Source organism: Tenrec ecaudatus, chromosome X, assembly GCF_050624435.1.
Source record: "Tenrec ecaudatus isolate mTenEca1 chromosome X, mTenEca1.hap1, whole genome shotgun sequence".
Classification (NCBI taxonomy): Eukaryota; Metazoa; Chordata; class Mammalia; order Afrosoricida; family Tenrecidae; genus Tenrec; species Tenrec ecaudatus.
Window position 1 is genome coordinate 141,971,810 of NC_134548.1, and position 12,260 is coordinate 141,984,069.

Consider the following 12,260-nt stretch of genomic DNA (forward strand, 5'->3'; position numbering starts at 1 on the left):
TCTTTACAAGAGTAGACCACTTCATTGTTGTCGCTCTAAGAGACTGGTGGGTTTGAACTGCTGACCTTGCTCTTAGCAGTCTAAATGCTTACCCAACAGAGCCACCGAGGAGGCTTTCTACTCTGGTAAAGGTTTGGAGTCTGAGAATGGCACCAGGGCAGTTCTACTCTGTACTATAGAACGCTGTGTGTCAGCATCCACTTGATGGCAGTGCGTTGAGTCTTACAAAGGATTTGGGTGCCACTCAAAATATAAAAAGCCAACAGGGTACTCAATCCAGCAGCACATATACTACAATTAGAACAATACAGAGAATATTAGCATGGCCCCTATGCAAGGATGACATATGTTTTATAATAAATCTGACATTTTTGTTGTTTTGATTGTTCTGTTTTCTTTTGTTGCATTCTTTTGCTCTGTCTTGTGTTTGTGCATATCATTATCTCTGCATGTGTATCTAGATAAGATAGGGGGATAAATAAGCCAGAGAAGAAAACAACGCGACAATGTTTCTGGGGGGACATGCGAGAGGGGGAGGCGGAGAAAAGGAAGTTGGTGTTAACAAACCCAGGGACAAGGGAAAAACAAGTGACTGAAAATCAATGGTGAGGAGGGTGTAGTTGGTCTGGTAGGGCTTGATCAAGGGCAATGTAACGAAGAGAAATTACTGAAACCCAAATGAAGGGTGAGCATGATAGTGGGACAAGAGGAAAGTAAACGAAAATAACTAGGAGGCAAAGGGCATTTATAGAGGTCTAAATATAGGCATTTACATACGTAAATATATCTATATATAATGATGGGGAAATAGATCTATGTACATATATTTATAGGTTTAGTATTAATGAAGCAGATGGACACTGGGCCTCTACTCCAGTATTCACTGAACACAAGAACACTGTGTTCTAATAACACAGCATTCTGAGATGCTCACCTTCCCGACACAATCGCTGAAGGCAAAATGGGTGCATAAGCAAATGTGGTAAAGAAAACTGATGGTTCCTGGCTATCAAACAATATAGTGTCTGGGGTCTTAAAGACTTGAAGATAAACAAGTGGCTATCTAGCTAGAAGCAACAAAACCCACATCGAGGAAGCACACCACCCTGTGTGATCATGAGGTGTCAATGGATCAAGTATCAGGCATCAAAAACCCAGAACAAAAAATCATGCCAATGTGAATGGGGTGGGGAATGTGGAGTGGAAACCCAAAGCCAATCGGTAAGCAATTGGAGATCCCCTTACAGAAGGGTCGAGGGGAGGAGACGGGGCCAGTCAGGGTGCGGTATAGCACTGATGAAACACACACCTTTCCTCTGGTTCTTTAATGCTTCCTCCCCACCACCACTATCATGACCCTAACTCTACCTTACAAATCTGAGTAGACCAGAGAATGTACAAGGGTACAGATAAGAGCTGGAACCCCAGGGAATCCAGGGCAGATAAACCCTTCAGGACCAATATGGAGAGTAGCCACACAAGGAGGGTAAGTGGAAGGTGTGGGGAGAAAGGGGAAACAGATCACAATAATCTACATCCAACCCTTCCCTAGCATACAAACAACAGGAAAGTGGGTGAAGGGAGACATTGGTAAATGTAAGACATCAAAAATAATAATAATTTATAAATTATCAAGGGTTCATGAGGGAGGGAAGAAAGGTGGGAGGAGGAGGGAAAAATGAGGAGCTGATATCAAGAGGTCAAGTAGAAAGAAAATGTTTTGAAAATGATGATGGCAACAAATGTACAAATGTGCTTGACAAAACGGATGGATGTATGGATGGTCATACGAATTATATGAGCCCCCCCCAAAATTATTTATTTTAAAAATAAATAATTAAATAGATTTACTAATTGTCAATGTTAAAAAAAATCAGGGAGATCCAGTTTGTCTGAGAAAATGTTAGACTTCTTGGGAAATGGCCAAAGTCTATAGGCCTATAGGGCAATGTTTAAAAATGATAGAATTCCAGAAAATTCAGAACATAGAGCTGATATCCATATATAAAACATTGGGGGGGTTTCTTCGCACTTCTTTGAAAAGTATTGTCTTTTCAGAACAGAGACAACTACTTCGGTTACAGTTGTTTTACAAGAAGGATTTAAATTCAAAAAGGCAGAAGCCAATTCCTTCCCTCCCCAACAGGGTGATGGGTTAGTCGTGCCATAGGAATGAGACTGTGGCACTAAAAAAGCCTCACTCCCTGAGTTCTGCCACCAGGAGAGTTTCAACCAAGCGATTGGTAACCAACTAGTGAGCTAATTCCCATCCTGAAAGAAGGCGAAGTTTCGGATTCCAGCAGGTCTAAAGGAGTGGAATACTGGCTGTTGTGCACACACCGCCCACGGGGTGTTGAAAGGCCTCTTGACATGTTGGAGACACAATATTCAAATTTGCTATTACGCTGCTGTGCTATTGTTCAATTTCAGAAATGATTTTGTGATCTTCAGAATGATGGGATTTCTCATAGAGCTCTTTGGCCTTGAAACACACTTAGTCACAACATTTGTCATATGTAGCGACATTCAGCTACAGCCGAGTAAATAGGTTTAAAACCGTGAGCTCTGCCTGCTGGAATGCTTTATCATTACGCCTTGGCATCCTCAAATGCAATAAATGTGGAAATTCACAATTGAAGGGCTTGATTTCCAGTCGCATTGGCCTCTCTCCCTTTGAATTAATGTGGTGCCATTGAGTTCAGCAATAAAGCATTTCATGCTAACAGAGAGAAAATATCAGCTTTCTTCCTGTGCATATGTGAATTTGGCAGAATATCAGGAAGAAGGCAATAGAAAAGCAAAAATGATTTAGCCGTTGTGACTATGAGAAGGTGAATTTAATGCATAGCTAACACCCTGCAGGATTTGTGGTTCTGGCATATTCAGGGAGGCGAAACATTAATTGAGTTAAGCTTTGGAAGAAAACCATTTTTCTAGTGATAAAAGCCAAGCAGTGTTTTGAATGTTTTTCTCTAAGTAATGTCACATTTAAATCACCTTATCATCATCATCATCATCATCATCATCATCATCAAACAATGGCTTTTAAAATTATCTCCGTTTCTATGCATGCACAGCATAGAGAACGCATTTTAAATATTCCCCCATTATTGTCAGGACCATGCCTGGTTCCTTCCCTCTCCCAGTGCAGCTGAAGTCACCTGCAGAGGGAACCCCACCACAAATTTGGACCACCTTCTTCTAAATCAGGGAGGGACTGAAAGAACCTTAGTTCATTGGTTCAGCTAATGATCTCCCTGCTCCAACGATGAGGGGCTAAGATCTCTTGTTACTCACAACTTGGATATTCTCTTTCTTCCTTTTTTAAGGGGGTGGGGTGGGTTGAAAGCCATCTGGCCAACCCCTTTCCCATCACCTATACTCACTAGTTCTTCCTACAAATTGCCTTGAGCCCATCACAAAGGAGTGATCAGTGCAACACACTTCTCTCTTCTCCTGGCCCATTCTGCTACAGGCTCATATTTCTAATAGTGTTTCACATACTTTATGACTGTGATCTCCTACCACCCAGATGTGCATATGCCTTGGGGGGTATTGTTAGTTGCCATCAAGTCCATTCTTACTCATAGCGATCCCATATGTTTTAGCAGTTACTTACCCCACGGGCAAATGATTTCCAGACATGTTTTCTGTGGTACTACCACTGGGTGGGTTCCAACGGCGAAGCATTAGGTTAACGGCGAGCCACCGAACTATTTGTACTACCTAAGGACGTCTTTTATCTTAAATAGTTCCCTGGAGAAGGCCATCGTGTTTAGTAAAGTGGAGGCGTGAAGACAAAGAGGAAAGCCCTGGGCGAGGTGGGTCGACACTGGCGGAGAAACAATCTTGAAGCTGGCACAGGAACATGCGGTTTTTTGTTCTATGGTGCACAGGGTCACTATGGATCAGAACCAACTCCATGGCACTGAACAACTGCTAACAAAATTGCCCTGTCAGAATGTGAGCTCCCCAAACCCCCAAATTTCATATCTCCAACACTTAGCAGAGTAGGAGCTCAATTCCTATCAATAAAAAATGGATAGGATAACATTTTTTGTATTTATTATCTTCCTTTCTGTCTCACCCACTGAAAGATCTTGATCACCAGTGCGTGACTGGTCATTACACCACTGCCATCAGTGGATTCCCACTCATTAAGACCCTAAAGGTCAAAGTAGAATAATCCCATACTATTTTCGAGGCTGAAATCTTTGTGGAAGCATATTACCACAGCTTTCTTCCCTAGAGTTTGTGAGTTTGAACTAACGACCTTTCAGTTAGCAACTTAGCATGTAACCAATGTCCCACCAAGGCTCTGGCAGTCAAATGGTGCCTGGTATAGAATAGAAGCTCAAAGTATGTTTGTTAAACAATTAAAATTTGCTCTTTCATTGCAATCTAGATCTGATAGATACAAAGACTGAATCAGCTAAGTGACCAAAAAATATATATATTTCAAGAAAATTATATGCAATAGTTTATTACTAAAATGTGACCAACCATGGCTGGGGCTAAAGTGAAACAAGTGAGGTGCTGCCATTGGGCAAAAAAGTAAAGAGGTACTGTGTTAGGCAGGGTTCTCTAGAGAAACAAAACCAGAATGCTTATGATTAGATAGAGTTATACAGCGAGAGGAAATATAACAGCTAATTAGTCCACACAGGAGTACAGAAGACTCAGTTCAAATCACTTTTATGGAACAGTTAATATACTGGAAGTCCTTCTACACACGTGGGCTGTGAAGGTCATGGAAACAGACAGAGGAGTCCTCCCTCGGGCAAGGCAGGCAGAGTCTGCCTGCAGACAGCAAACAGCAAAGTGGGTCAGCAACAGTCAGTAGCTCAGGAATTTAGCAAAACAGGCCCAGATGGGATATCAAACTCAAGCAATACATGGTGACAGGATCCACCAGCCTGAAGCTCAAGCGATGCATGCACCAGTAGAGTGGTGAAACAGGTCTCGAAGGAGCTCTAGTGACATGATCCATTATCCACGGGCTGGCTACACAGGTGGTGTAGCACACAAGCTGAGGCAGAGAACTAGCTAAAGTAGCAGAACTCTGGTCTGATCACCAGAGAGCAAGGGAGAAGGGGGCAGGCTTTGCAGAGCCAGTTATCTCTTTGCCCTCCAATCAAACTACGACCTGATTAATCCCACGTGTTCCTAGTGGCCAGGTTGGTACAATAAACCTAACTATCACAGGTACCCAAATCTCAAAATCAAGTAAAATCATGGTAATCTGTAATGAAGATTGTCATCCGTAGTGTCCCTTTGTTTCTAGAGAAGGTGGATTCCAAGCAAAAAGTCAGGGCGATTGACTATATGAAGATGTAAATTGAAGATGTTTGGAGAAAAGACAGAATGTTCTATATAAGAAAAGCAATCGAAATGCAATAGAGTTATGACAATGACAAAAGACCCGAGGAGAGCAGAACAGAAGAGGAAGAGGAGAAAGAACAGAGGAAAATGAGATAGGGAAGAGACGGGAAAAGATATGTCCAATAAGGGGATTGGATTTAATTTCACCCTGAGATCTGCAAGGAAGATTCTGATGCTAAGTAAAAGGTCAGCGGTTCAAATCATTTCCCCATGAAATATTCAACAAATACATACTCTTCACCAATGCTTTGGGAAGCAGATTTTTTTAGAGAGATATGTGGAGTGATGTATATTGTCTTCAGGGAGACATAGGGCAAGAGCACCAACCACCCAATGGGAGATCAATATGCTCCCTACTTCAGCTAATCCCTCATAAAGGTCTAGTTATTTGCCATCAGTTTTGTCCCAATGGATGAGTTTTCAGAAGGAGATCGCTAGGCTTTCTTCCAAGGTGCTTCCTGGTGGATGCAAACCACCAGACATTATTTATCCGCAGATATTTCTTAAATTTGCCTTGAATCTTTCCACTTCTACTGATGCCACCATCTTGGGTCATGATCTGTCACCATTACTACTGTACTGCCCCCTCTGAACTCATCTACCACATGTAACGATCACTGTTCTCCAGTCTAGTCCCTAAACCACAGTGGCTGTGCTTTCTTAAATATTCATGTCATTTCCTACACTTCTGGAACACAGTTGAAATGTTTTAACAAAGATTCAAAGTCTTTCATAATCTTATCCCAGGATTACCTCGAACTATTCTTCATTATATTCAATGCAGTAGATACGAAATGAATGGACTGTGTAAAAGTGAGAAAAGGTCAAAGCATAAATGTACCACGTAGGAGGACAGTTGCAACTTCAAGGCTCACAGTGATAGTCATTCAAACAGTAGGATAAGTGAAAAACAAGGACAAGGTCAGCTTCATTACAGTCAAACTATTCCCGAAGAAGTTCATTTGGTATTCTTCCCTCTCTCCTTCTTCTTTTTCTGTTTCGTTCCTTCTGTTCTTTCTTTTTTCTTTGTTTTCTGATGTGCTATGTGATGTTGAAAGAGATACAAAAGCTATAAAGACTAAATTCTGATTATTACATCCAGAGCACAAAGGAAACATTAGGAAGCTCTGTAATGACTTATTTATATTTCTATTGTGGGTTATTCATTTCTCTACTTCAAACAAGATGAATTTGTTTCATTAAAGTCATTAATGCCCATTAGGGAAAGATAATGTGTTTGAACTTTCCATAGCCAAAGACTGACTGCACGGGCACATGTCCCACTAGTACTTGCATGTACACATCTGAAATCAAAGCGCTGAACCCAGGGCCCATGAAAAGCCAACAAAAGCCTATTCTTTTTAGTAGTTGTGTAAGCTGAACACAGACATGTGATTTGCCGCTGGATCTCCTAGTTACTCAGGATTTTGTGGTTCTTGGGTCTAAAGAAGCCTGCCCGAAATTGTATTGTATGCTGCCTAATGTGCACGTCATTTGTGGCTGTTTAAACCTAATGTTAAATTAATCACAATCACGATAAGAGTTGTATGAGTCCCTAATAAAATGTAAAAAATGAAAAGAGGAGGAAAAAAAGAAAATGATTAGGGCAAAGAATGTACAGATGTGCTTTATACAATGGATGTATGTATATGTATGGACTGTGATAAGAGTTGTATGAGCCCCTAATAAATTGTTTTAACAAAATTAATCACAAACACTATTAAAAGTTTCCTGGCCCCCTTATTTACACCAACCACCTTTCCGGTGTCCAAAGGTCAGGTGTGCAGGTCTAGTGCATCCCACCCAACCCCACGCCACCCCCACCTCCGTACAAGGATTGAACTAGAATTCAAATTGCTATAGCTTCTAAGCTCCTTTACCCCACATTCAGAAAAAATTCAGAGACTGAAAGCACCCTTTGATTATACCTCACTTCCATCAAGGTGGAGATTACACTCCCTCATCAAGTAATTTCATAAAAAAAAAAATTTCAGTCAATTCATTATTTTTTTAAAGTTTTAATTCTAAAAGCCCACTTATCTAGGCTGGATTTCATCACTGCGTGAAGTCTATTTATCTAATAAGAACTGATTCTCAGCACAGTTTGCTGGCTTCCTGGCCCCTTAATGGGCTCTGAACCCGGCAGCGCTCTAGGGTTCCATCCTTCCCATGGAAGCTTCCTGCCAGCAGTTCCCACCATTGGCCCAGTTCAAAACCATCTTAAGGAATTTGCTCGATCCTTTCCAGAAGGCACTTTCCCTTGAGTTTCCTTCCTTCCCCCTTTGTTTAGGATGTGCTGGTCTGTGAGTGTATGGGTTTTCTTTCTCCTTTTTAAGGAAAGAACTGTCTCTGCCATGGCAATAAAACACGTGTGCTCTTTGCAGCTAGATGATGGAAGAAAACACAGTGGCAGGGATATGCTAACGTGATGTCCTTCACAGACAACAACAGCAAAAAAAGAGCACAGCTACTGATTCACATCTGGAAAACGCAGGCCTGAACTGCGTGTGTCTCTAGTGATCCAACAGGATGTCCCCTTGTCCACCTAATGATGAGTTTTGTGCCACAAGCTCCGTGGAGGCAGCCTGAGCTGGGGCTCCACCTGTGGCTGGGGTAAACATCATTGTGTGGCCAGAGGCTCAACTTGTATTGGACACCAATGGCCAGAAAATACATGAGAATTGAGCATTAGTTGCCGTGTGTTCGTTTGAGGCACACCTTCTTCCCTCCTTCGTCTATCCTAAGGAAAGCATGCTTCTGAGGCAGGAAGGCTGTCATCCTCTTCTCTCACACCTATGAAGCAGACATCATTAATTGATGCTGACCTTCTTTCCTAAGGTGTTCAGATGAAACCTCCAAAGACCGCTCATGGCCGTGCCCTACAAAGTCACTACCATTCAGTGAGAATCGGCCCCAGAGATTAAACCGATTTATCATCTGTGCTCCACAGAGGTCCAGGAACTAAGCTACAGATTACTCCTAGGATGATTGTTATGATTCTGACCGCTTTCTTGAGGTCAGAAGAAGGTATGCAGCAATCAACTTGAAGGCGCAAACCCGAGACAAATCAAAATATGTGCACAAACACTCCAACACAAAGGTGAAAAGTTGGCACAGGCAATCGAGGAGGGATGGGGGAGAGGCAGCAAAGTGTTGCAGTGCCAGCTCGCCTGGTTTAGTCCAATTTTAGTATACCATTGGAAGTCTGAAGGCTTTATGACAGTTAGACACATTTGCACGTAAATTGCTGCCTAAATCAGAATAGTTTCACCCTGTGATTCCTATGAGTAACAACTGAGATGTCCCCAAAAGAAGGTCCCAAAAGATGGATCTCATTTTCCCATCCTTGATGGCTTCCTTTTTGATCCTTACTACTGAATGGAATAAGAAGCCCAGGTTAAGCTCACTGCACAGCTGAGGCTGTAAAACCTGGTGGTCTGCTCCAAAATCAGTGCTGTCAAGTTCTTTCAAACTCACGGCAGCCCTTCAGGACAGACTGGAAATACCCACACCGGGTCTGCAAGGTTGGAAATGTTTATGGAAGCAGATTGCCCTACCTATCACCTGAGGAGCATCTGGTAGAATCAAACCACCGACCTTTCAGCTGAGCCACCAGGGCTCCCTCTCATAAAGATTACAGCCTAGAAAACCCAATGGGGAAGTCCTACGCTAGGAGGAATAATAACAATAATATTATCACAACAAAAACTATCAGCAACAATTCATTCCACTTGACTTGAGAGCCTCCAGATGGTGCAAGCAATCAGAAGTTTGAGTCTACCCAGAAGCAACTGAGAAGGAAGGCTTAGTGATATATTCTGAAAAATCAGACATTGAAAACCCTTTCTATTCTGACACGGACACATATTTCACTTGTAATGCACTGAACAGTGACTGCATATATCATATCGTATATCATAACACATCACATCATTAAATATAATATTAATATAGATCATTCACTCCACACAACAGAGGAGGCTGACTCTAGAGTAGCAAAAGCCTTTTCTAGGCATTTGTTTCAGTCAATGTAAAGCATTTTCCTAAGTTGTTTCATTTTAAATTTAGAACCACATAGCTGCTGGTTGTACTGTCTTTTTTTTTTTGCACTGTCCTATAAAATAGACATGGTCCACAACTCCACCGAGCACTTAAAACTCATCGTGATGGCACATAAGATGCTCTGTTCAACCACATTCTCAAAGAATTTCAGTGTACAGTTCATCTCAACCAGCCATCCTTCTAGTGTTTGAATGATCTCTGCCGCATCCTCTTTGCAACATCCAACATGTGGTCATTCAGCTATTCTTGGATCATTCCAGCTCCACACTAACCAATCTCTCAAGGCAATCATTCCAACAGCAAGGCAGTCAATCCAACATCTGTTGATAGCGACAATCCAGTGCATAGTGCCTTTCCATACAACCACGTATTTTTTATCTTATTTTGTATACACACACACCCACACCCACACACACACAGAAATCTCTCTCCTGATTCCATTGGCTCTGCTTCTGCTTCATGATATCTTACAAGAGAAAGAACTCTGTTCTTTCCTCCATGTGTCAGCCTTTTAATATTTGGGAACAACCGCACAACAACACAACTTGCCCACTCCTATTCGCTATTCTGTTCACTTCCAAATTCTCCACATTCCCTGTTCTGCTGAGCTTTCTTTCCATTTCTCAAAATTTTCCTGTCTTCCTTCTTTCCAAACTACATGCCAAGAATTTTCACCAATTATTGAATTTTGCTACTAGCGTATTTCCCTTCAGTTTCTCTATTTATAACTTCCCCCTCGGTTACAGAGCTCTAACATATTTTAATATTGATCAGTCATGTCTCAGTCACTTTGCACAAAACTGTAATATATTTTAGCATTTATCTGTCACATTCCACTTTACAGTGTACTTTTATATACATTTTAATATGAGAGTTAAAGACTACAAACAATGGCTGGTCACTGTCTAGAAAGCCTAACACTGTGATTTTGTTATTTAATCCACAAACATGCCCTGTCCCACCAAAAAAGGAAAAACTGCATTAGCAACTTCCTCATTGGCATGAGACCAAGAAGAAATTGATAGTACCCAACTATGAGTACTAAAAATTCTGATAAAGACAATAAAAGAATCCTGATCTAAAGAAAATACAGGAAGGATGGACAAATACTCATACAATCTCAACTTCTTAGAGCCATGGAGGCAAATGAACTCCTGAAATAATTTGAATGAGATTAAACATTAAAAACACTAAATTTCTTTAATAAAAAATCCCCAATGCTACATATCAACAGTGAGAAATCTAAAAGGAAAACAATTCAATTTAGAATAGTATTTAAGAGGACAAATATCTAGGAATAAATCAAGGGCAAGAAGAATTTATACAGTAAAATGATAAAACACTGTAGAGAGAGATTGGTGAAGATTTTTAAATAAACAGAAAACTGGTCCGTGTTCCTAGTTTGGAAGACTTAATATTGTTAAGATTTTAATACCATTCAAAGTTACCTATAGATTCAATGCAAACCTGAGCCAAAGTCTAACAGGCTTCATCACAGAAATGGAAAACACAATCCTCAACTTTATATGGAAGATCAAACAATTAATAATACTAATGAAACCACTGCTCTAAAAGATTTCATTGGAATTACTGGTGAAACTTGAGTGGAACCAGTGAATGAAGGGGACAGAAGCACTGTCTATACACTTTAGAAATTGTTTCCAAAATTAAATAAATATGATAGAGAATGGTCATGATCTAATAGAAACAGCTACAATCTGAATACTTAAAACAGGAATGTGGACAAAAAGGAGTGAGTTTGCCCTACCCCCTCCCAAAAAAAGCCCGAAATCAAGTCTATTTCAACTCATGAGCAAGTACGTATATAGTTATATTTCCTAGACTGCAAATCCCCATCGGAACAGATAGCTTCCTCTTTCTCCTGAGAAATGGCTAGTGGATTTGGCCCTGTGACTTTGCTATTAACAGTCTAACACTTACCTGACAGCTCCACAATAATGAAAGAGAAGAAAATAGGAGTACACACTCTTCCTAGCATTAAAATATATTATACGGCTACAGTCATCAAACTAACCTGATATTGGTAATAACAATAGGCACAGAGACCAATGAAATAGAATTGAGGATTTGGAAATAGACCCATACATCTATGGTTAACTTAATTTTGACAGTGATGCTAAGTCCATCTGATGGGGAAAGAAACTGGATTTCCATATGCAGAAGAAAAGGCAACAGAACCTGTGCATCTTACCCATGCACACATTCAAGCTTGAGTAAGGGTGTAAGTGTTCACACTAAAACTACAAAATTTCTTAGAACAAGCAGAAGAAATGTAATAAGACCTAGCTGTTAACAATGGACCATCCAATATACCAGAAAGGAAAAGAACACGACAAAATATAGCAAACCTTAAAAGAATTCAATGTTTTTTGTTCATCAAAAACAAAAACAAAAAAACCTCACTTCAAAAGAGAAAAGACCAAGCTTCCGGATTGGGAGAATATTCTCAGTAACCATAGATACTATAAGAATCTAATATCTATAAACCTTAACAATTTAACAGCAAAAAGACAATCAATCAGAAAATGGTCAAAGGACTTGGCAGAGAAGATATTCAAATGGTCACCAGCGGCATGACAAGATGCTCAGCTTCATCAGCCATCCAAACCTAACCCACTGACAACTAGTGGATTCCAAAACCACAATGACGTAACATTTCACTCCCACTAAAGTAGCCTGGTGATCCTGTGGAGTAAGTCAAGGTCAGCAGTTCAAACTGGGCAGTAGTTTGGCATAAGATACATGAGGCTTTCTGCTCCTGAAAAAAAAAAAATACAGCCTCCGCAACCCTGCAT

The 12,260-nt window shown here is 40.7% G+C and overlaps 1 non-coding gene across 1 annotated transcript; it reads left to right on the forward strand.

Moving 5' to 3' along the window:
• Positions 1 to 267: 267 nt before the first annotated feature.
• LOC142435232 (U6 spliceosomal RNA) lies at positions 268 to 375 on the forward strand. Its single transcript, XR_012781335.1, has one exon. It is a non-coding gene; the product is annotated as a U6 spliceosomal RNA (small nuclear RNA).
• The last annotated feature ends 11,885 nt before the right edge of the window (positions 376 to 12,260 follow it).